Below are 26,396 nucleotides of genomic sequence, written 5' to 3' on the forward strand. Positions count from 1 at the left end.
AGGTCCATTTGGTTTGGTGTTACATGCTCTTTGCAGCATTGTTGTTGGATTTTTTGTGTCTGTTTTTTGTTGTTGTTTTTGCACTTGTTATAAACTGGGAAAATAATCAGCAGCTTTAATGAAAAAGTGATTTAAAGACTCCTTTCAGTGTGCCTCTGATTTCCACCTCCACTTCGTGCTTTACCCCTTATCATCTCCATTCCTTTATGCTGCTTTCTCCTTAAACTATCCAAACCATTTTGCTGGATAACCAAAGTCACTCTCCCAAGGGAAAAAGAAATACAAATCCAAATGTATGAAAACTGCCCACCTGATGGTCGCCTCTAGCTCTGATTGCCAAGGAGATTCAGCATCTCTTCTCTTGTCTTCTCTCTCCATTGGTAACCCTGGTGTTTCCAGCATGCCTTTTTCTATGAATTTCACCAAGATCTCTTAAATGTTACTCTCTTAAGATCTCCTAACTGCTCCAATGCCAGCTACCTATTCATAATTGAAAAGAAAAACAGATAATTTTGGAAGAATCCAGTGCTTTTCCACACCACCTCAAAAACCAGAAAACATGAGATGTTTGCAGTGGGGAGAAAGGGGACCACACACCTGAAACCTGCCCATGGCTCTGCAGAGCACATCCATTGGGATAATTCTTATAATAACCTTTACGTCTCAATTGACAGTAATTTATATATATTTTTGAAAGTCTGAGAGAGAAGAAGAAACTGACCATGTGTTCACACCGTATGTCTCTTAAGAGTCTTGCTCATTCTTGTCTTCCCGTATTTACATAGCGCCTGGCACATAAAGGCAGATAATAATGATGTAACACCAAGATGGAAGATCAACACGAGGATCACAATCTTCATTTTATGTAATTGTTAAATATGTTTAACATCATGTTATATAAAAATACTCAGAAATCAGGGCTTCCCTGGTGGCGCAGTGGTTGAGAGTCCGCCTGCCGATGCAGAGGAAGCGGGTTCGTGCCACAGTCCGGGAAGATCCCACATGCCGCTGAGCGGCTGGGCCGGTGAGCCACGGCCGCTGAGCCTGCGCGTCCGGAGCCTGTGCTCCGCAACGGGAGAGGCTGCAGCAGAGAGAGGCCCGCGTACCGCAAAAAAGAAAAAAAACCCAAAAAACTCAGAATTCAGAAAATACAAAATATCCTTAAAACCAAATATGTAATGGTTTCAAATATGAAAATATGTAAATATATTATAAAACATAAACTATAAATACAGTAAATGTAAATAATAAACATTTCCATTCTAATTTATTAGCAGATAAAATGAAGGCAATGAAGTTGTATTGAAAAGGAACCAGAATTAGGATTAAAAAGGAAACAAAAATACACACAAAGTAAGAAAATTTAATTTTATAATTAAAAATTAAATGATTAAAATATTTTTTAAAAGTAACATCTTAAAAAAAGAAGTGTAATTATTGTGTCATCATTGAGTCATTGACAAGTGAGTTTTTTGCAGAATTTTCCAGCTGATGAACGGCCCTTTTGACACTCCAGTGGGTGGGAGAGTGGAGAGGAAATAGTTACCAGCTAACTCCAGATATTTTCTTCTGATTCTTCATCTTCGAAGAATTTCTTCCCTTCATTAAACATGTTGATATCTTTTTTGAATTTTTCTTGTTTAGGAAATATACTCTTTTTAATTTCTGCCAAGCTGAAGTTTGTTTCAAAGAGGGCTACGCTGGCTTTTCCTTGTTTTATTTACTTCATCATGTTCAGAGGAGTTTCCACTTCAGTTTCCACTTACATTTAAAAAATGTATCCATTTTTTAAATTAATTTTTTTATTGATGTATAGTTGATTTACAATGTTGTGCTAGTTTCTGCTTACAGCTAAGTGAATCAGTTTTACATATACATATATCCACTCTTTTTTAGATTCTTTTCACATATAAGTCATTACAGAGTACTGAGTAGAGTTCCCTGTGCTATACAGTAGGTTCTTATTAGTTATCTAATTTATACATAGTAGTGTGTATATGTCAGTCTCAATCTCCGAAATTATCCCTCTCCCCCTTTCCCCCCCCACCCCGGCAACTGTAAGTTTGTTCTTTACATCCGTGACTCTGTTTCTGTTCTGTAAATAAGGTCATTTGTACCATGTTTTTAGATTCCACATATAAGCAACATCATATGATGTTTGTCTTTCTCTGTCTTACTTTACTCAGTATGACAATCTCTAGGTCCATCCATGTTGCTGCAGATGGCATTATTTCATTCTTTTTTATGGCTGAGTAACATTCCATTGTATATATGTAGCACATCTTCTTTATCCATTCCTCTGTCAATGGACATTTAGGTTGTTTCATGCCTTGGCTATTGTGAATAGTGCTGCCATGAACGTAGAGGTGCATGTAGCTTTCCAAATTATAGTTTTCTCAGATATATGCCCAGGCGTGGGATTGCTGGATCATACGGTAGCTCTATTTTTAGTTTCTTAAGGAACCTCTGTACTGTTCTCCATAATCGTTGTATCAATTTACATTCCCACCAACAGTGTAGGAGGGTTCCCTTTTCTCCACACCCTCTCCAGCATTTACTGTTTGTAGATTTTTTGATGATGGCCATCCTGACCAGTGTAAGGTGATAACTCATTGTAGTTTTGATCTGCATTTCTCTAATAATTGGTGATGTTGAGCATTTTTTCATGTGCCTCTTGGCCATCTGTATGTATTCTTTGGAGAAATGTCTATTTAGATCTTCCACCAATTTTCTGATTGGGTCATTTTAACACCATCATGTACATATTCCGTTAATATAGCAAGTCTTTGGTCCAGGGTGGGACTTTTTGCAATAGAACTTTTGCTTTGCTTATTGTCATTTTCTTCTACTTACAGAGGGAAAGAAAAATGCTTTCTAAATTATTCAAATTAAAAATTTAATGCCCTATATCACTTTCCAGATATATTTCAGATTAATTTTTTTAATAAAAAAAATTAAAGTTTTTGGCATGTCACCAATAAAATACTGTTATTTTGGCATTTAATGATAGCACAGAACCCCAGAATGCCAGACACCAACCACAATCCTTAGTCAGTACCTATTGTTGAGTGAATCTGGTAAGTGCTTAACCATTTGTCTGGTACTTTAATCCTCATATAATGTCACTTCCATCTCACAAAGAGAAAAAGACAGGGTCCGAGAAATTATGGAACTTGCCTAGGGTCATGCCACCAGAAACTGGTGTGCTTGACATTCCAACCGAGCTCAGTCTTCTGGCTCTTAGGACTCTTTTTCCTCCACAGTGGATGTGACGCTGCATTAAGTTCCACTGCCTGTAAGGGCAGGTGTCCACAGAGAATAGATGACATCATCTTACCAGGAAGCAATCACAAACACTTGGGGTGGGGAACGGGCTTCAGATGGGCTGTCCCTTTGGTGAGGAAGAAAATAAAAATCTCTGGGCTCCACATTATTTTATTTTTAAGCTACCTACCTGGATGATTTGAGCCGTGCTGGGAAAATTCCTCTGTCCAAATCTAAAGCCCTATATTTGGGTGCGATGGAGTTTGCGATCCCAGTCACTGGGTTCAGTTCAGCATTGTCTTCTCTTAAGAATGTTTTATTTTTTTTTTTTTAATCTTAACTTTTCTGCAAGGATAATCACGCTAAAGTCTCTAATGTCTTTCTCTGAAGGATTTGTTTCCAGATTGTTTTCCCCTGTTTTAAGGGAAAAGTGGAGGCAACCGGGTGTAGGATTCTGGGAGGAAAGACTTAAATGAAGTGTGGAAATGACTGTGGAAAGAAACAAGTGAGAGCACCAAGGGGGGACCTGTCTCCCCAACTTGCCAAAGGCTAGTGCTGCCTTTTGGGGAACACTCAGAATGCTCCAATGGCTGGGACTTCATTTGATCTATTCCTGAGGAGTTTTCTTAACAATGATACCCATTTTATAGATGAAGAAACTGATGCTCAGAAAACCCAAGTGATTTTCTCAAGTTCACATAGTAACCCTGTAGAACACTTTGAAGCAAAACCCGGATTATTAATTGTCTGTTTCAGGGCTCTCTTTGTGATAATACCCTATTCTTCATTATGCTTAGTCTATGTGGAGGGATTTTAAGGATCGATGTAATCAATGGCTTCGATAGATAGGAAAAGACAAAACCCTGAATCAGAATCTTTAAGAATCGGGAAAAATGATTTTGACATATTCAGATTTGAAATCCAGCATTGGAAACAGAGGTCAGTTATCCAATCCATCTCACAGGCAATGTGTAATCACATCTAGGTCATCACAGACATAGAGCTAGCTATTTTCTTATGGTTTCAACACAGCCAGGGATGGGCAGCCTATTCCTTTTTTGGACAGCTGGAATTATTATAACTAATTTTTTCATCCTGAGTTGAAAACTGTCTTCTCATAAATTCTTCCAAAGACCCCATTTCTTCTCTGGAGTTGGTAACAACACTAAATTCATTTTCCACCCAGCCCTTTAACTATTAACAGAGAGTTACCAGCTCTTCTCTTTTCTAGGCTGAAGGTCCCAAGTGCCTTTGGTTGTCTCTCAATTGGATATTCTCTCAGCTTGGTCACCTCTAACAGTTTTCCACACTCCAGTTTTCATACTCCAGTTTTCAATATTCTGCTTACAGAGTGGAGCTCAGAACTGAAGGTAAAGACAGTAGTTCAAATGTCATCCTTACCAGACTGCAGAGGCGCCACATCAATAGTGCTCACCTCCTGTTCACGGAGGATCTCTTCTTCTGTGCATTGGAGCCTTTGTTTTGTACCACACGAACAGAGGTCTCCTTCAGGGTACCCATAAAACATCAGATCTGAAGGCTCCGGGACACAGCTCCTAGGCTCACATCTCTCTGCACTGATTCTCAGTGGTCTTGAAAGCACTGGGGCTGGGCTATGTGTTCAGGTGAAAAGAGAAAAGCTTCCCTTGAGGCTGAGTCACCAGTTTCCTATTCTGCTGGTGCCCGGAGCCCCCCAGAAAGACTCCAGTTACATCAGGTCCTCCAGCATCTGGGCTTCACCTTCCAATAAATATAACTCAGTACCAGTCTGAGGGACCATGTGTGGGCAGCCACCAGCAACCTTCCTCGGGCAAACTTCATCTCCAAATTATCTCTTCTTTCTCCCCTCCTTCTCCTTCTCGTTCTCAATCATTCCCCCCTTTCCCCGTTAGAAAATAACAGATTTCAAGGTGGAGGCAGGCAAAGGACTGTGGGCGGGGGGGGGAGGGTGGCGGGGGGAGGGAGGACGCTGTCCACCCAGATGGTGCTGAAGCTCCAGCTCAGCATGGAAAACTTCAGGGATTAATTATAATAATTTTTCTAAACTGTAAAATGATGATAATTATAACACCCATCTCTTAAAGTTATTGGGAGGATTAAATAAACTCGTATGTTAAGAGCTTTAAACAGTGCTTGGTGTATGACAACTACTCAGGCTTTGCCACACAATGGTGATCGGCGTTACTACCCGTGCTTTGGAAATAGCAAGCTTTGAGGAAAGGGACCCCAGCAACAAATGACATCCCCAAATTCATATTCTTTCATAGATGTAGTGAACATAAAGAGATTTCTGTAGTTTCTGAAGACCTTTTTTTAAATTTGTAATTTCCAAATTTGTAATTTCTATGATTTTCTATCATGCTTGTAGGTTTTTTGTTTTTACTGCTCATGAGAATAATTTTAGGAAAATAATTATTCCCTTAAAAATACATCAATCAAGCTTTAAAAAATAATAGAATACTCACTTTCCTGGCTATTTCAATAGAAACAGGGGATATTTTTTCATTCTTAGTAAAAAACCACCATATTTTATATTCTTTATTTTTTAAGTTTAAAATTAATCCAAGAAGCACATAGATTAAGAAGTCAAAATAACCTTTCATCCTTCCCCTAATTTTAGTCCCGTAAGCACTCACAAAACTAAATATTTTTTTTTCTTTACTTGTTTTCTCCTTTCTTCTCTGCCATTCAAGCAATTTGTCAGGTTAGTTCTCAATATCTTAGACGAGTGGCAAGTTGGAATGTGAAGTAACTTGTGCAGAATTCCTGGTTTTTGTTGTCAAAACCCAAGCCTCTGGTAGAACCTGGAGAGTTTACAGAGGCAGTAGAAGAAAAGAACGGGTGTACTTCTGGGGGGAGTTCTGGGGTTGCCTAGAGCTGAAAGTGGCAACTGGGAGTGATTGCAAATGTTCCAAGGAATCTTACTGGGATGATGGAAATCCAGAACTGGATTGTGGTGATGGTAGAACAATTTGGTAACTTTATTGAAAATTATAAAATTGTGTATATAAAATGGGTGAATTTTATGGTATGTAAACTCTATCTCATTTTATAAGAAATTAACATTTAAAAAATTATAAAAGTATTTTTTGAAAAATAAAACAAAACAACTTTTTGTTCTGTTCATTTTGCAGAATGCTGCAATACAGGGCTCTTCAAACTTGTTTGATATGAAATACATTTTCATTTGTTTAAGCATTTTTTTCAAACACTAACAAGTTTTTGAACATCTATTAAAAGTCAGTTTTTTTAAGTTGTCTATTACATTTTTATAGTTTTTGAAGATGATCGAGGTAAAGCAAGAGCAAAGTACCATTGTTTGCCTTTAACTGGGGGGTGGGATATTCTCCATACTTTTTCTTTTTAGCTTTGCACTGTCTTTATATAATAGTTTACTTCTAGGGGAAAGATTTTTCTTCAGACCAAAAAGGAGGTGGGGGAGGGATTTGTGCTAGAGCACTGGGAAACCAGGCCCTGTTCCCCAGCAGAGAGGTAGGGGTTTGGAAAGAACCAGAGAGAAGGGACTGCAAGATGTGCCAGGACAGAAGGATGGGGATTCAGGGCAAAGGGTCCCTTGCCCTTGGAATAGCAAGTCTCTGGAGCCGAAGGGACCACGACGGCAAGAACATTGATGGCGTGTGGAGTCAGTGTGGACAGGTGCCTGACGACCAACTTCCACCCCTTTCCCCACTTCATTTCCCTGACTTAAATAAGATCCCAGAACTGTGGCACAACTGGGGCTGGGGAGGCAATTCAGGAAGTCACACTAAAGGGATATCCTAGTCCCAAGCTCAGTTATTCTAGATATATTATGTTTTCATCTTCTGTAAGTCTACTTAGATTCAAATTTGAGCCCATCTCCCATAAGCTGGTGGAAAATAGAATATATATTCGTTTAAACATATACATAGACAAATTAGATTGTATTTATGTATCTCTTGGCAACTTACTTTTTAAAATTAATTTATTTTTGGCTGTGTTGGGTCTTCGTTGCCGCACACGGGCTTTCTCTAGACTCTTCGTGGCAGTGTGCGAGCTTCTTATTGCGGTGGCTTCTCTTTGCTGCGGAGCACGGGCTCTAGGCGTGCGGGCTTCAGTAGTTGTGGCACACGGGCTTCAGTAGTTGTGGTGCACGGGCTTAGCTGCTCCGCAGCATGTGGGATCTTCCCGGACCAGGGCTCGAACCCGTGTCCCCTGCATTGGCAGGCGGATTCTCAACCGCTGTGCCACCAGGGAAGTCTGGCAACTAGCTTTTTACCTTAATAATTTACCTCTTTCGGTGACATAAAATAAACAAGTTTGTCTCTCTTTTTTTCCCAGATATGTAATATTCCAAAGTATGGATATTTTAACTATTTCACGTTCTTAAGAGTTCGGCAAAATGAGGCCTGAGCCGGTACAGGTAAGTTGAATGGCAAACACTAGGACCCACAGGAGACTGGCGAGTCCTTGGCTGGCAGGTGGCCCTCACAGACACTAAGCGTCCATCTCTGTCTCAATCCCTGCTGTGTCTTTCCCTCACAAACCACGGGAGATTATGGTTTAAAAGCAGGTGGGAAGGGGGAGCTTTGCAGCCCTTCACTGTAGCTGCATGCTCCTGGCACAGGGTGCAGGTTGAAATAGCACAGCCTCTCTAACTCCCTGGCTCTGCAGTTTTGTTTTTGTGATTAATGTCCAGTGCAAGGGTGAGTAATGTAGCAATTCATTGTAGTAATGCAAGTTATGGTGAATATATGGGCTCCTTTGCTCAGCATCCCTGTCTCCAACTCCTTGTCACATGAAAAGAATCATTACATTGGGAATACAAGGTCATCAGCCACAGTACCAAGCAGAGATAAAACTCACGCACCCCCAAATATCTCGACTCTTAGAGCCCTTCTTTGTAGGACCAGAGGATGCAAACTGGACTCAAAGTGTGGTCAGGAGAGCTCCCAAAGCTTTTTATGGCCTTACTTGTTTTGGCTGCTACTTAAGAATGACAGGTCGAGTCTGAACGATTCACAGCAGCTACTAAATTAATTTAACTTTCATACTGTATCGTTATCACCCCAAAGTAACTTTCAGAATCCTGGCAGAAGTTTTGGGAGGGCAGTTAGGGGAAGACACCTGATTGGCAGCGTTAGCAAGACCTCCTACCCCAATAGGTCCAGGACAGCATGGCCACTGTCACCTTGCAGGGTTGGAAAAGCAGGCGAGCAGATAAAATGCAGATGTGTTCCCAGGTTCAAGGGAAGAGGTGGAATGCCTGTGAGGCTGAGGACCCTGAACTCCACCAGCTTCGGAAGCAAACGATAACACACACCTTAGGGTTTCCATGGCTCTATAGGAAAGGGGGGTAGAATGCATTAAATCTGGATTTTCTGCTCTCACCTGTGAGGCTGCAGTCATGTCATTTTGGCTGTTAATGTTATGAAAGTGTTTCTGAATTTGTTAGTGGGTGGAGCCCAAGACCGTGGGTTCCTCTTTTACTAATCCAAGGTAGACAGATTAAAGTTAGAAGTATTGAAGCACACTTGGATGCGTTGAACAGTATTGCAATCTTTCTTGAAAAAGATTCCCTGTTGGTGAAGAAAGTGTGCAAAGGTTAGGGAACAGGGGAGCTAGCTCAGGCCCTATTGTTTACTTGCATTTTGGTGGGTAACTCCCTCTTGCTGCACTGTGAACCTGTGCAAGCCACTGTGTGTGTGAGAGAGAGGGAGGAGAAGAAAGGACAGGAGAAGAGAGAAGAGAAGAGAAGGGGGCATGCCTGTCTAACCCATGGAACCTGGTCCCACAGGAATTTCCTGCCTTATCTGAGGCTCCACCACTCTCTGTCTAGCCACTAAACCTGGGTGGGAGTGGGTTTAAGATGAGGTGGGAAAGGAGTTCGTGTCCCAGCTCTCTCCATCACTCCCCTCTCACAGTCTCAATGCCCAGGGCTGCCTATGCACATGGTTCCAATACCTTGGATCCTGAGCCCAGGTTGTTACTCTCCGAGATGTATAAACAACATTATCTGAGTCCAAGGAGCAGCTGCAGTATGTTGTTTTTACAATGTTCCTGTTCAATTTTACAACATGTAAATTTCAGAAAGAAACATTGTGCTCTGCACACTGCACCCCTAACCACACCAAAGCTGTCTCCATCCAGTGGGTGTCTGATTGAAAATTCAATTCAACTCACTTCAAATATGTATTGAACACCTTTATGTTGGCAGCTAACTGGTAAAAGCCATAGGGGATACAAAATAAGTATAAAGCGTAGTCTCTACCTTCAAAGAGTCTGCCATGCTATTGGGACCAACATGGAAGAACAACAAGAGACCAACATGAGACAGAATATATTTACTCATCAGAATGTGTTGTTCTGACATTAAGTGCATGGAATGTTCCAGAACAAAGGAGCTCTCGGTGAAGGGCAGCGTTGTCAGAGCAGAAATGTTTCCTGGAAGGGCTGAGGGTTGGTGTGGGGCTTTGAAGGATTAGGAATACGAATATGTAGCAGGATCACTTGCAAAACTTTTCTTGTTTCAGCTTCTCTACAGAAGCCTCAAAGCTGAAAACAACATGACCCAATCACTCCCACGGTCTGCAGATCTGGCCAAGGAGTTGCCAGACCTACGCAGGGCCTTCTCGGAGGTGGCCAGGTCATCCTACGATCCTCGCTCCCCGCTCCACACTTCTGTGCTCCCCAGACGCTCCCACCCACTTCTCCTAAGACAAGAGAGAAGAGCCTTGAAGCTGTGAGGCTGCTCTGGGGCTGCCCATAGAACAGAGCATGGAGGGGAGTTCTTGGGAGAACTTGACACAAGACCTTGGGTGAGAGAAGGAATTGTGAGCTTATAGACCGGTACCTACTGCTTGCAGGGGAAATCTGGAAGATGGAGGTGAGTGGGGCCAGCCTGTGTTGTCAGGGCTATGGGCTGCCTGCCTCTGCACCGCTTAGCCTGCCAAGGATTGGTGAGTCTCCCGTGGACCAAGTGGATGCTGTGGAACAGAGCATCTGGTTGAAGAGGGTGGCTGGCCAGGTGAGGGCTCTCAGCTGTGAAAAGCTATGGGGTGGATGAAGGGGCAAGTCAGCAGGGAGACGTCCTTCTTGTCCGGGCATTGTACCACATGGAGGCCCCCGGGGTCATGCAGCCTCAGTCGCATGGAGGGTGTGGCTGGTGAAGGGGAACAGCCCCAGTTAGGTCAGAATGTGCCCCTTCTCTCAGGCCTCTTGCTGACTCCAACTCTCGAGGAGGAAGGGGGACCTGGAGAGAGAGATAGAGGGAGGAGAGGGGGTGCGAAGGGACAACCACGCTCTTTCTGTCTCAGGCTGCAGGTCTGGCCTGAGCTGGGAGAAGGGGAGAGACTTTCCGCTGCATGTGAGATTGGATTTTGATTTATATGGAGTCGGACTTTCCAGTTCCTGAAAGGTGAGTCTAAATGATTCCAATGACACTCTTCTTAGGATAGAGTGGCTGGACAGTGTGGGAACTGTTGTCCTAAGATGCTTCCAGGGTCACGAAAGGGGGGTGACACAGAGCTCCGTCCCAGGGCGTTTCCCCCAGCACCCCACAAGGATGCTCCACCGATTACAGGCAGATGGGGGCACCAGGAAGCGGAGTTCAGGAGACAGGGGGAGAGGGGGAGTCACGGGTCGGGGGAGCCTGAATTGTCTCAGTGACTTGGGCTAGCAGGAGGGGGGAGTACAGCAGGTGACAACCATGCGAGGAAGACAGGCACCCGCTGTGAAAGCCTTGAAATAGACCTTCAATGTTTTTGAGAGCAAATAAACAACAGAAGAAGGACTGTACCACTACTCAAGCTTGCTTGCTGGGAAGGGGCTCATTCTCTCCAAAACCCCCTCCTCTTCCTTTCCTGCAGCCAACCAGCCTTTCTCCCTGACACCTGCAAATTGGTTTGTTGTTGCCACATGCATTTGAGAGTCTGTCTTCTCATAAGGTTCTCATGAGGGGTTCTCGGGAAGGAGGGCCACTCCAGTCCTTTTTCCTACTCCCCATGGGGGCGGGAGAGACCCACTGAGCCTCTACTTGTGTAACTGGACTTAAGTCAACTCAGACCCAGAGATGGTAGTTTAAGGTATCATTCACAAGACAAATAAGGAGCAAGGAGGAGAGAGGAGGAATGTTTGTTGTCAGGGTGTTGGGAGAGGTGACCCACCGCGCTTCCCTGAACCGTGGATTCCAGAGAGCTTTAATCATGACCTCTGAGCTGGAGCTTGGGGGGCACCACTGCAAAAAAAAAGCAATTGGTAGCTGTCTTATTTATATACTGCTGTTGGGCTGACTTGTATTTGCCTCTATAGCAGTTAAAATTTTGATTCACACTCGCAGCGGGCAAGAAATGTCTTGTTTTTACAAACCAAATTTCTTCTGATTGAGAGCTTTAACTCTTTAGAGGGTGAGAAATCAGATCTCAGTCCTATTTGGAATATTGTTCCATTTCCGTGCAGGTACACAAGGATCAGGGCAGCGGGGATGGCAGCAGGGCCTCTGGTCTATAACCCGTCCTTATGGTGACCAAGATCCTCGCTGTTCAAACTTACACGGTCCACTGGAAGGCGGGATGCTTTCCTGGTTCCCTGTCAAGCATTTGCATGCTGTCTTTGGCTACTGTTGGCAAGGCCGCCTCTCTTAATGTTTGGTCTCTTCAGCATCCCTGAGCCAACTCTGGTATTTCTTCTTAAGAGGCTGTAAAACTTTGTCTCCTTTCCAGGCTCTTTTGCAAAGAGATACCAGCTGCTTTTGATATGGCTGCTTCCAGATGCCCTGCTCAGCCCCACCCCTTTGCCTTGGGACCTTCAGCCTAATCGCTTCAATGAGTCATGGGTCTTGGACACAGAAGTCCAGATGGGGGAAGGGAGTGTTAACCCCTGGGTGCCTCTCAACTTCTGCTCTCTGCAACACAAAAGCACACGAGAGAGGCAACACCAGGCCTGGCTCCCTTTTTTGTATTTGCTGGAGGGTGGAGGAGGAAAATTCCTATAGTTGGAAGTGAGAATCCACAAATATATTAGTCTGTCTAGTCTTTGAAGTACAAATAGTGACTAAGCTGAAGCAATTCCCAGCCAGAGACTCGCCTCAGCTGACCGTGGGAGCTGTCCGCAGCTGATGTTCTCAGCAAGGAGGGCGTGAGTGCAGTGGTCCTGCGGGGGGCGTCGGGCCGAGCACCACGGTATTCTCTACGGCATGTGCCACCAAGCATCTACCATCAGCCCTCGCTGCCGCGGCCCCCCTGTCAGTTGTTACTCACAATACATGAGAGAATTTGACTGTGACACCCTACCCGCTGTCAAAGACAAAAACTGAACAAGCAAGGAGTTGGATCTATCCAGCCCGCCACAGTAGAGAGAGTATCCCAGATCCAAAGACCAGAGTGGAATTGCCAAGTGGACTTTTATAGGGAGGGGTAAGAGCATTGCAGATGGGGTGACTGATAGCTGGGGTTCTTTTGTAAGCAGGGGAAGCCTCAGTCAGTTGTCTGCATTGGAAATTTTTTTTTTTTTTCCCCTATGTCTAGCTACTTTCAGGGGAACAAACAGCTTTAATCATTCATGAGATAAAGAATGGGAAGTTGAAGGGTCTATGTTATGCACTGAGTGGTGTCCCCCCAAAAGATATAGATATGGAGTCCTAACTCCCAGTATTTGTGAATGTGACCTTATTTGGAAATAGGGTCTTTGCTGATGCCATCAAGTTAAGATGAGATCATTAAGGTGGGCCTTAATTCAATACGACTGGTGTCCTAAAAAGAGGTGGAGATAGAAACACACAGGGAGAAGAAGGCCGTGTGACAACAGAGGCAGGGATTGAAGGGATGCAGCTGTAGCCAAGGATTGCAGGTAACACCAGAGGCCGCGAGAAAGCATGGAATACGTTGGTCCTACAGTCTTGAGAAAGCATGGCCCTGCCAACACCTTGATTTCAGGCTTCTAGCCTCTGGAACTGTGAGATGATAAATTTTTGTTGTTTAAAGCCACCCAGTTTGTAGTACTTCGTTACGACAGCTCTAGGAATCTAATACAGTCTTTTTTATTTCTTTTTAAATTTATTTTTGGCTGCGTTGGGTCTTTGTTGCTGAGTACGGGCTTTCTCTAGTTGTGGCAAGCGGGGGCTATTCTTTGTTGTGGTGCACGGGCTTCTCATTGCGGTGGCTTCTCTTGTTGTGGAGCATGGGCTCTAGGCTCATGGGCTTCAGTAGTTGTGACACGTAGGCTCAGTAGTTGTGGCTCGTGGGCTCTAGAGCGCAGGCTCAGTAGTTGTGGCGCACGGGCTTAGTTGCTCCGCGGCACGTGGGATCTTCCCGGACCAGGGCTCAAACCCATGTCCCCTGCATTGGCAGGCAGATTCTTAACTACTGCACCACCAGGGAAGCCCTCTTCTTTTTTTTAATACCAGTATTTACTACTATGAACAATACTATAACAAACAGTTCTTAAGTTCTGGTGGTTTTTATTTATTTCTGCGAGATAGATTTCAAGGACTGGGTTTGCTAAATTGAAGAGCACATATATTTAAAATTTTAATCTGTATTTTAATCAGTGTTACCAGATTGCTTTTCCAAGAGGCTGTAACATTTCATGCTTCCACCTGAAAGTACAATTTCTCCACACCTCAACCTGCAGTAAGTATGGTATTTCAAAATTTATGCCAGTTTGATGGGCACAGCATAGCTTCAATTTTGCATTTCTTTGGTTAGGGGTGAATTGGAGAACTGTGCATATGTTTGTGGCCCATCTGGATTTGCTAAACCTGTGAATTAGACAAAAAGCCTCATTTCTTTTTCTCATTGCTACATTAAAATTAAAAAAAATTCTATTCAAAGTAATGCATGCACAGAGCAAAAAATAAAACAATACAGAAGCATTTGTAAGGAAAGACATAACCATTTGGTCTTATAACCTCTTCACCCTTATTCCTAATCCCCAAAGGTAGGCAACCGAATCCACACTAGCTTTTCTAAGCAGAAAATGCTTTATGTCAGGGTAATAGGTGGTTTACAGAATTTCTGCATTCTTCAGAGAAGATGTGTTAGAGCTAGGAATGAATGATTTATTCAGGAGAAACACCCAAGTACACAATGGTAAGTTCTGGCAGAAACTTCTTTGCTTGCAGCCTGACACTTAGTACCCAGGAGGTTAGAACCCAGGGAGCAGAAGTTGGGTTTTGTGGTAATTTGCTGCAGCAGCAATAGGAAACTAATATTCCAAGTCATGAAAAACCTGCAGATCTACAGGGAAGATCAACTTCCACCACCACGGAGTTTTCTCCTCAGCACATTCTGGTCTGTGTCTTCCTCCCTCTATTTATTGACAAGTACTATCCCATCCCCTTTTTAACTTCTGGAAGGCTATAAACATTTCTGATCTGTCAGTGGTCCACTCTTCCCTATTCCTGGTGCCTCTACAAGTTGATTTCCTTTTCTGTTTCTTTATTGTCACACAGTGGATTTGGGAAGATGAAAAGTTTTTGGTACGCTTTTAGAATCAGTGACACTCTAATGAATACAGAATGTTTCCAAACATCTCATTATTTTAAAGTCACAGGTGTCAAAGATGGCCCATCAAAAGTAATTCTTCTGGCTCCCCCTCAGTCTCCCCGAAGCCACGCTTTAGTCCAACATGGGCATCTGTGAGACAGCTGGTAGAGATTGGCAGTGCAGACTCTGTAAATTGTTCAGAGTTTCTTTTTACAGAAAGATAGCTGGGGTGAAACAGCAACCTTGGCCTCATAAGCATCAGTCTCCAATCCACAGAGACAGCCATGCAGCCATGCGATGCAAATTCTGGCCATGTACTGCTTCGCTCCTGGCACTGGGCATGGTCCTGCAATGAGGAGAAGCATTGCTTTTCTCCAGGAATCTTTGGGGAAGGAATGGAAAGCTGGCAGACCTGCGTGGGAGCCTGTGTTCTAGAGCAGTCCCTGCCGTCTCGTGGTCTTCTCTGCCCCTGCAGGCAGTGACCTTATCTCCTCATTAAGGCTCATTACTCGATTACCGGACTCAGCTCCCACACCTCTCCCCGTTCTGAAACTTTCCTGTGCTGCATGGAGAGAAGTCATGTATCCAAGGGGTTGGTGGCCTTGGCTTTCAAGAGAGAGAAACTTTGATCTCCTCCCTAGCCTGGGCACAGTCCGAAAAACACAGATGTTTTCTTCACCAGTTATTTCTGAGACTTGGAAGGTAAAATGTCAGGTTAGTGATCTCATTGTTTGGCTCTTTCTGCCGTTTGAGAAATAGTAGAAAGTGTCCACTTTCAAGCCGTGTGATTGTGGGTAAACTTCTTAAACCTCCATCAATCTCAGTTTTTTCCCCTTTCAGTTAAAAAGGCAGATAACACCTATATCATAGGCCTGTTGTAAAGATTAAGTGAAATAAATTATTAGCACATAAGTGTCCATCCTCTTGTCCGCCTCTATTGTAAGAGCCAACAGAGTATTTGGAGATGCCAGCAAGAGTTAATAGTTCTCACATATTTTTTTTTTTTTTTTTTTTTTTTTTTTTGTGGTACGCCGGCCTCTCACTCTTGTGGCCTCTCCCGTCGCGGAGCACAGGCTCCGGACGCGCAAGCTCAGCGGCCATGGCTCACGGGCCCAGCCGCTCCGTGGCACATGGGATCCTCCCGGACCGGGGCACGAACCCACGTTCCCTGCATCGGCAGGCGGACTCTCAACCACTGTGCCACCAGGGAAGCCCTCTCACATACTTTTTTTTTTTTAGCATCAATTTTTTTCTGGCTATAAACATTATAAATGTAGGCTTATGTAGAAAATTTCAATAAACAATGAATATTATAATAAAACTCTATCAATCTCACCCTCTAGAGGTAATTACTATTAGCATTTTGGTATTTTTTCCATTGTTTCTATAAACAATGAGAGAGAAATTATTCATTTTGCATGGAAAGCTATTACCTGCTTTTCTCACTTCATGTTACACTGGCACTCATCTTCTTGAGAGAGGGATTTCCTCTCCCAGCAGCTGTGGGAAGGACCCACATTCTTTATGTCTAGACTTGGTAAGATTGAGTACAAGGAAGATTAGACTGCAGAGTGGGGTGGATAGGTCAAAGCCAAGAAGCAATTTGACCCCTGAAAGGGCAACATTTTAAGGTGGTGAAATGTAGTGGATCGGTTTCACAACCCTATAAAGTAATTATGCTGCTGTTTCAAGATGGCGTGCTTGGGGCATAAGAGGTTTAGTACAACGGTGTCCTCTGGCCTGGCTGGACTTCACCCTGGACAAGCAGGAAACACCACCATGAACCTGAGCTGAGAAGCCACACTCACCAAACATCCTCCTGCCTGTATCTCTTTACGCACTTCGGGGAGAATGCATCATCTGGATTGCAGCTTCTACCAGATGTATGCATCAGAATGCTCATTTCCATCAAGCCTCAACCCTGCAGGAACAGAACAGGACCCAGCATGTGCCTGGGAACGTGTGCTAACAGAGGCAAGGTCCAGTGGTCCAAGGACAGTCACTAGGAAGAGGCATTTAGCAACGAGGGTCCCCTCAGGAATCCATAATGAGACTTGAGGGACTGTTTACAAATCCTCCAAAATTTTATGTACATATATTTTTCTAGGAAAGCGTCCATAGGTTTCATAAGATTTATAAGCGGGTCTGTGCCTGCCTCCTAGTTATTAAGAGCTATTGATCTCAAAAAAGGGCTAGAGTGCTTATTCTGTAGGCAGTCCCTCAAGAAAAATGATTTCTTATCACTGAGCTTTAGATAACATCAGAGAATAGAGAATTTGAAGTTATGTTCTTTGGCAAGAACTGGAATACAGATATTGAATATTGCTAAGTAAGGGACGATTCATATGCTTTTACATCAATCATTATGTCTTCCTCCCTCCCTCCTTCCCTTCATTCCTTCCTCCCTTCCTTCTTCTGATTTATCTATCATCTATCCCTTTATAGCTATTATTATTACTGTTGAGAGATTAGTTTGACTTTAGACAGACTTGTAAGTAACTTATCTTTTTTGTTGCTTTCTTCATTGCCCATGTAAAATTGGGATCGTTTTTTACCTCATAAGGTTATTGTAAGGATTAAATGAAATATCTTTGTTGTAAAGCGCTTAACACAATGTTTACTATATAGTAAGTTCTCATTAAATATTTGCAATTATAATGATACTAATTATGAACTATAGATATATTATAACTCTCAGGCCATTATATGCGCAGAGGAATTTCCAATATTGTTTCACTCTGGCCTGCCTTCCCAGAATACTGCGTGTTAATGATTTCTGCCTTTATCCATGTTTCATTTCTTTAAAAGTATGCTCTTCCCTGGGGTTAATTGGTTAACTGATTGTCTATTAATTACTGATAACAGGTGAGTTAGAATCTGCCTTTAAGGGAAACTCAATGACTAGCTTTGTTGGAGAAACTGTCAGAATAGGCTGTGCTATACTCCATTAACAAGTGATCTCAAAGTCTTCATGACTTCAAACAAGAGAGGCTTATTTTATGTTCATGCCACACATCTCTCCCGAAGTGGTTATGGGGCTCTGGTTCTGTAGCTTCACCTTGGTTGGCAGAGCAGCCACCATATTTGGAGAAATAGAGCTCTGGAAGGTCTCCCACTGACATTTAAATCCTCTAGTCTGGGGTGCACCTGGGGCTTCCAGTTGCTACTCATTGGTCAGAAGTAGTCACAGGGCCACACCCAACCACGGGGAAAGGGAGTAAGCAGTGCAATCCGACACGTGCCTTGAAGGGTGGAAACCCAGAAATACTTGGTGAGTTTATCCACGACTAAAAGAGTAATGCTGAGATTTTAGGTTACGTATGATACTCGGTTATGAACACACAGGCTGTTTGGCCTTCCTGATGGATCACCACCAGCTTCCAGGTAAAACATGTAAAAGCTCTGGGGGCCTGTGGTGATATCCTGGGATACTGGAGAAGGAGATGAAAGAAGACTTGCTTCTCTCTTTTATTTTTCTTAATCTCCTTGGGTTTGGGCATGTCAGGACTGATGTTGATATAATTACAGAAAAGTGGTCTTTGGGTGTAGTTTTTTCCTTGTATGGTGTCTAAAATGGCACAAGGAGGAGCCTTTGCTCATAGACATGGAAAATACCTGTTCAGAGGAGGGATTTTTAGCCTCAAGCTTGGACAATATCTTTTGAAAAGGAGATATACAGGATTTCTTTTCCTTTTAGTGACCAGAAGATATCCTCTGTGGAGTATTAAGAGGTAGCAATATATTAAGATAATTTGGGTTAATTTTTTTTTTTTTTTTTTTTACGGTATGCGGGCCTCTCACTGTTGTGGCCTCTCCCGTTGCGGAGCACAGGCCCCGGACGCTCAGGCTCAGCGGCCATGGCTCACGGGCCCAGCCGCTCCGCGGCATGTGGGATCTTCCCGGACCGGGGCACGAACCCGTGTCCCCTGTATTGGCAGGCGGACTCTCAACCACTGTGCCACCAGGGAAGCCCTTGGATTAATATTTAATTGTACTTATATTTTCCATGAGCTGAGAATTTTTCATTTTGCAAGGCATTTTATCTTCATCAGTTATCTCTTGAACATTCCTAGTTATCATGCAAATTTGGTATATGTATATATATATTTGTTTTAGAGATGATAATATTGAGATACATAAAGGAGAAAGAAGGAGAAAAAACTCAGGTTATTCATTGAGCACCTGTTGTTTTCCAGACCCTCTGTGAGGCACTTTCACATGTGTTATTTCATTTTAATCTCCCAATAGCTGTGTAAGTCATGTATTATTATCATATTAATAGGAAAACTGAAGCTCAAAACATTGAAATGGATTGCATTTGAACTGCATTAGAACCAAGGTTTCCTAATTGCTAGCATCTTCTTGAGCCATGCCATCTCTTTTCTCTGCTTCATTCGGGATTGTTGGGACTGAAGGCATGTTTTTGAATTAGTGCTGCCTCTATTCATAGTATTTCTCCTTGACACATTCAATTTGACTAAAATGATTAAAGTAATGCTTCCATTTTGTTTGGTGAAGTTGTTACTAGAGCATCATAGAGAGAGCTCTGCGTTGAGAGGTTTGATTGCACTGACATTCTAAACATGCCACTGCAGTGTTAAGATTTTCTGCACCAGTGAAGCAAGATAAAAAAATTATCAGTGAATCTGGCCTGATACTCAAAACTGTACACCCATCAGTCTTCTTTTTCCAGTTTCAGCCGGAGTTACTACAGATGACTTCAATAATATGTCCAAATTTTCCAAGATCCCTGTTTACAGATTAATGGATTCAGCACAATAGCATCAGCAATCACATTTTTAAAGATCGAGATGACAGTATTTGTTTACCCAACTTAATACACACACACACACACACACACACACACGTCTTATTGCTTTTTATTTGGTGTTTTCTTTTTCGTTATTCAATAGTCCCTTGGAATTTTCTAACGTGACATCTATGTCTTTGATTGTGTGCCAGGAACTCGAAAGATCCAAGACACATAGTAAATTTGACATTTTGTTGAAGCATGAATTTGAACTGCAGAGTTGGTGAGAAATATAATTTGTGGAGTAAATTATATATCTAGAAGTGAGCTCAGCCTAGAGCTTAGCATTTCTGTCTCATCCTAGCTGTGCTTTGTACTCTTTGTCTTAGTGTATAGAAATAACAGAGCAGATTATATTCTGTAGTAGTCATCGGGAATCGGTGAATTAAGAAAAGTCTAATATTCTTTCTCGTAATCTTGGGCAGTGGCCTCCAAGTGGGTAGGAGAAAAAATACTTGGGACTTTTACTTTTACTACTATGTACTTTTCAATTCAGGGGTTGGCAAAATATGGCCCATGGCTGAATCCAGCCCACCATTTGTCTTTGTAAAGAAGGCTTTATTTGAATATAGCCATTTGTTTACATATTGTCAGTGGATGTTTTCATGACACAGTGGCAGAGTTAAGTAGTTGCAAAGGAGACCATATGGCATGCAAAGCCCAAAATATATATTATCTGGTGCTTTAAGAAAAAGTTAGTTGACCCCTGTTTTAATTTTATCTTTAAAATTTTTTGTAAAATTTTATAGTACAGTTTTATACTGTACTATATAGAGTATATAGTAATCGTACATGTACACAATTTATAAATAAATATATGCGTATATTGATGGGACATTTAAAAATCACTTACTCAAATGGGGGCACATTCAAAAAAATTTGAGGACCACAGATTTAGGGCTTACTATTTAAGAAACACTCACAAATGATTGCCTTTGTTGTGGTGGTTAGTGTCATTAAAGCTACACATCTTGTTTTGTGCAATGTTTATATTTTTATTATGCAAATTCTATGGAGAAAGAATGAACACAGTGACACATGAAAGGAGGAATTGTGACCAAAAATAGAGAAAGAGAGAGGAGAAAAAGAAAAAAAAAAAGAGGAATAAAGAGTGGAGGAAAGAAACAAAAGAGGCAGCCTACCGTGTAAGCAGCAGTGCGTCTACTCAGAGCTGGCCTATTCTCTTGAATTAGGTTAGACATCAAAACCAGCTCCAATCTGACTGCAGTAGACAGCTGCCTGCACGGTGTGATTTGAAGTATTTGAAAAGCTCCTTCCTTTGACCAAGAAAGAAAAAAAATTCTCCATTGTTTTTCTCAAAGCCCAAAATTCTCCCATTAATCAACCTCTCCGATTATGGGATTTGAGATTCTCTTTAAAATATATTTCTGTTCTGATGCTGAGGGACGACACACTGCACCATCTTTTGCCATTAACTTTTTTTTTCATTAGCTCGTCGGATTACTTTGTGTTCAGTTGCTTGGTTGAAAAGTATCTGTGGAGACATTGAACCCAGGATCATTCTTTCATTTTGGCAAGAGCAAACCAACTCAGGGATGGCAGAGATGGGCCAGAGGTGCCGTGGCTGAGGGTAGAGGGTCTGATGAGGAAGGCTGCTCCAGGAAGCTCTGATCCCTGGTCCATCTGCAGAGAACGTGGACAATTGGAAGTTGCTTCTCCTGAGCTTGAAGGTTCATTAGTTAGCAAAGTAATAAGGGCTATATATTACCAAGGACCCAAGGCCTACTGAGAATTTCTTGTGTGTGTATTAATCTCAGCAGAGCAAAGCTATGCCAAGCTTCAAACTAATCTGCATTAATGAACAGCCTCCTTGATTTCCATTTTTATGATGTGTGCAGCATGGTGATTTGTTTCTCCATGGCTTGTAATGGGATGGCTGACTGATGAATCACCTTCTCTGAGAAGCTTGTCTGTGAGCAGTAACATTGCAAATGGGTGCAAATCAAAAAGTCTGTTATTATTTCATTAAAAGGATGACACAGGCTCCTAGTTTCCAAAATTATCCCCTCTCTTCACATGACCCACTGAAGTTTCTGTCTCTGTGTGGGTGTGAGTTGAACCAGTCTCTGCACTAGTGCTGTATATTGGAAGATGCAGCTACTTGGGACAATTCTGACACATCCTAACTTGGCCAGTCAAGCAGGAGAAAAGGCTGGAGGAGATTATTTTGGGGTCAGATACAGGTATTTGGAGTGAATTGAATAGAAGAGTTGGAACCAGGGCCAGATCCAGAAAAGCTGGAAATAGTGGGGTGGAAGCATGGAAAAGAAGAGGAGGAGGAAAGATAAAGCAGAGTGCAGATGGGTTGCTCTTGGGTTTTAAATTTAGGCCTTAAACCCGTGAGCACAAGATATTCCTTAAGGTGATACCACCATAATCAACCACCACCACCATCATCACCACCATCACCACCATCACCATCATCACCATCATCACCATCACCATCACCATCATCACCATCATCACCACCATCCCCATCATCACCACCATCCCCATCATCACCATCACCATCATCACCATCCCCATCATCACCACTATCACCATCATCACCATCACCATCATCACCACCATCACCACCATCACCACCACCATCATCACCACCATCCCCATCATCACCATCACCATCATCACCATCACCATCATCACCATCATCACCACTATCACCATCATCACCATCACCATCATTACCACCATCACCATCATCACCATCATTACCACCATCACCATCATCACCATCATTACCACCATCACCATCATCACCATCACCATCCTCCTCCTCCTCTAGTCTGGCACTATGCTAATTGCTTTATGTCTTTATCTTTAATCCTCACAGCAACCTTCTGAGGGAGGTGTTACTATTCTTCTTCTTCCTTTTCTTCTTAAAAAAAAATTGGATAGAATTCATAAATCATAAAATTCACCCTTTTAAAATGCACGTTTCTGTGGTTTAGTATATTTCAGAGTTGTACAACCATCATCCTTATCTGATTCCAGAACATTTTATCACCCAAAAGAAACCCTGTACCTATTAGCAGCCACTGCTTATTCTTTCCTACCCCATAGACCCTGGTAACAACTAGTCTACTTTCTGTCTCTTTAGGTTGCTTATTCTGGATGTTTCCTATAAATGGAATCATACAGTATGTAAACCTTTGTGACTGGCATCTGTCACTTAGCATAATGTTTTCAAGGTTCATCTACGTTGTAGTGTGTATCAGTACGTCATTCCTTTTTATGGCTGAATAAAATTCCATTGTATGAATACACCATATTTTGTTTATCCACTCATTGATGGGTGTTTTTCTTTGTTATTATGAATGGTGCTGATAGGAACATTAATGTACAAGTTTTTGCATTGACATATACTTTCAATTTTCTTGGGTATATACCTAGGAGGGGATTTGCTGAATCATATGGTAATTCCATGTTTTTTCATGTGCTTATTGGCCATTTTTATATGTTCTTTGGAGAAATGTCTATTCAAATAATTTTCCAGTTTGTAATTGGGCTATTTATTTTTTATTGTTGAATCGTAATAGTTCTTTATATTTTCTGTATACTGGACCTTCATCAGGTATGTAATTTACAATTATTTTCTCCCATTCTGTGGAATGTTTTTTCATTTTCTTTATAGCATCCTTTGAGCATAAAATTTTTTAATTTTGATGACATTATTTTATCTTTTCTTTCTTTTGTTGCTTCTGCTTCTAGTGTCATGTCTAAGAAACACTGTCTGATCCAAGATCACAAAGATATACTCCTATGTTTTTTCCTAAGTGTTTCATAGTTTTTAACACATATTTTGATCTTTGATACATTTTGATATATTTTTTAAGATCATGTGTATATAATTTTTGTATATGGTGTGACGTTGGGCTGCAATTTCATTCTTTTGTATAAGAATATTCAGTTGTCTTAGCCCTATTTTTGAGAAGAGATTTTCCCATTGAATTATCTTGGCAATTGGTGAAAGTCAACTGTCCATAAATGTCTGTATTTATTTCTGGATTCTGAATTCTATTTCATTAATCTATCTGTCTATCATTATGCCAGTATAAAACAGTGTTGATTACTGTAGCTTCATCATAAGTTTTGAAATTGGGAAGTGTGAGTCCTCTGAATTTGTTCTTTTTTAAAGATTGTTTTAGCTATTCTGGATCCCTTGCATTTCTATATGAATTTTAAGATGAGCTTGGTCAATTTCTCAAAAAAGCAAGATTTTGATAGGGATTGTGTTGAATCTGTAGATCAATTTGAGGGGGTATTGCTATTTTAGTAATATTGTCTTCTGGTCCATGAACATGGGATGTTTTTATTTATTTAAGTGTTCCTTAATTTTTTCAACTGTATTCTGTAGTTTTCAGTGTAAATTTTTTTCACTTTTTGGTTAAATTTATTTTAAAATATTTTTGATGCTATTGGAAATGGAATCGTTTTCTTAATTTGTTTTTTGGGGATTGTTCATAGCTAGTATATAGAAATACTATTGATTTAGTACATTGATCTTGTATTCTGTAACCTTGTTGAACTCATTTATTAGTTCTAGTACTCTTTTGATTTTGTGGATTCCTTAAGATTTTCTATATGCAAAATCATATAATGTACAAAAGGAGATAGTTTTACTTCTTTTCGAATATGGATGGCCTTTTATTTCGATTTTTTGCCTAATATTCTTAGCTGGACCTCCAGTATAATGTTGAATAGAAATGGTGAGAGCTGACACTCTTGTCAGACTCACCAAAACCTTTTAGCTTGGTCACTGAGCCATACTGTGTCATAACTTATATATATAAGTTATATATATGGGGTTGCTACATAAGTATATATTATATATAATAATATAATTATGTATATGTATGTCTTATGGATTTGTATTATTGACTCCAAAGAGCTCTACCAGCTTGGACAGCAATGTTTTTCTGGGAAAATAAGCTTGCATTTCTTACTAATAGTGAGCAAGAATTTCCTCTAGCTCCAAGCTGCTGATGATAAGACTCATAATGGAAGGCAAGGACTGGGGAGTGTTTGTTTGTTTGTCTGTTTTATTGTGCACATATCATGTATATATACAGTCAGGCATAGTTTTGTTACTTGGTTGCATTGTATTACTAGTTTATATATTAATATATAAAATTTATATATTCACAAAATCATCTATTTCTCAGTTAAAACCCTTTCCCCTCTCTTCCTGTTCTTCCCCCATGGAGTCAACTCTGAAACATGCAAGAGAAACTGTAAGGAATTGTACTCAAGAAAACATGTGAGAAACCTATGATAGCTTTTTATATGTATAGTGACCATATAATTTGTAATTAATGAGCACAGTTTTGAGAGTGAAAGGGGAAATCAGTAATAATTAAGAGGCAGCAGACGAAAGCTAAGACTGGCTGAGGAAAACTGAGACATAAGCTCATGCTACAGTAAGTCCCCTACATACAAATGAGTTCTGTTCCGAGACCGCGTTCGTAAGTTCAGTTTGTTCGTGAGTCCAACAAAGTTAGCCTAGGTACCCAACTAACACAATCGGCTATATAGTACTGTACTGTAATGGGTTTATAATACTTTTCACACAAATAATACATAAAAAACAAACACAAAAAATAAAGAAAATATTTTTAATCTTACAATACAGTACCTTGAAAAGTACAGTAGTACAGTGCAACAGCTGGCATCCAGGGGCTGGCATCGCGTGAACAGGCAAGAAGAGTTACTGACTGGAGGAGGGAGAGGTGGTGGGAGATGGTAGCGCTGAAGGATCCTCAGCAATAGGAGATGGAGGGCAAGCTGCAGTGTCACTCACGCCTGACGTGGATGACACAGGTTCTGGTTCCTTGCTGGATTCAATTCTATCTACCCTCTTGAAAAAACGATCCAGAGATGTCTAGGTGGTAGCTCTTTTTTTCTCGGCATAGATGACAAGGTAGCACTGGATTGCATTCTGAACGGCTGCTGCAAACTTCGTGTACCGTTCTACATTCAGGTCCTGTACCTCAAAAACTAACAGTGCCTCCTCAAATAAAGAAAATCCCCTTGCTATTTCCTGTGTCATGAACCTCTTCAGTTCTTCAGTTACCTCTTCCTCTTGTCTCTCTTCGTCCTTCCTCTGGGCCTCCAATTCCTGGCGCTTCTTAACAGCACCAGCTACATCACTGCTGCTTTTACGTTTGCTTCCAGACATCCTGGGCTTGAAACAAAGACACTTACTGTACTACTGTATTCTATACAGTACTGTACAGTAAAGCACACAAAAGCACAACCACTTGTAGAGGATGCACGCATGTGACAACGTATGCCAGACACATGAACTAATTTACATGATTGGACACGTGAACGCACGTTCGCCTCTTTGGAAGCTCTCAACTTGAAGGTTCATATGTAGGGACTTACTGTACTTAGAAGAGAAGATAATAAAACATGTTTTTTAATATCTACTTTATACTTTGATTTGAACACCAAATGCCATCAATATATAGCACGTGTCTTATTATACCGACCCCTGTTGTCTGATGAAACGTGAGTCTAGAATCACATTCTAGCTTATGTCCTTCTAAAGAAGCGTTTCCAGGAGTGGTTCAATGTGCTCTTTTGCAAAACAGCATTAGCCATGAGTATGTTCTTCGGGTAATGTGATGCACTGACTTGGCATCTCAGTCAGTGATAGGAGGCACTTTTCTCTTTTTTGAGGAAATGTCCTGTCTTGACCTGAGGCTCATGTAGTGCACAGGCCTCTGCTAAAGCAGATTGTTTTTCTGGACCAGATCACAAGCCAGGATTTTAAACTTGTGAAAATGCATAATAATTTGTCCTCCTGCATGTCTGGAGTCTGAATTGATGGTTCT

At 41.6% G+C, this 26,396-nt stretch overlaps 1 long non-coding RNA gene across 1 annotated transcript in view; it reads left to right on the forward strand.

Annotated features, from left to right (window-relative positions):
- Window positions 1–26,396, forward strand: part of LOC137226712 (uncharacterized) — a 118,582-nt gene that overhangs the window by 86,848 nt on the left and 5,338 nt on the right. The window contains exons 3-4 of the long non-coding RNA XR_010944488.1: window positions 7,585–7,666; window positions 9,777–10,660. This is a non-coding gene — a long non-coding RNA (uncharacterized lncRNA). The remainder of the gene's footprint in view (window positions 1–7,584; window positions 7,667–9,776; window positions 10,661–26,396) is intronic.

Source organism: Pseudorca crassidens, chromosome 6 (assembly GCF_039906515.1).
Source record: "Pseudorca crassidens isolate mPseCra1 chromosome 6, mPseCra1.hap1, whole genome shotgun sequence".
In the NCBI taxonomy this organism is placed as follows: Eukaryota; Metazoa; Chordata; class Mammalia; order Artiodactyla; family Delphinidae; genus Pseudorca; species Pseudorca crassidens.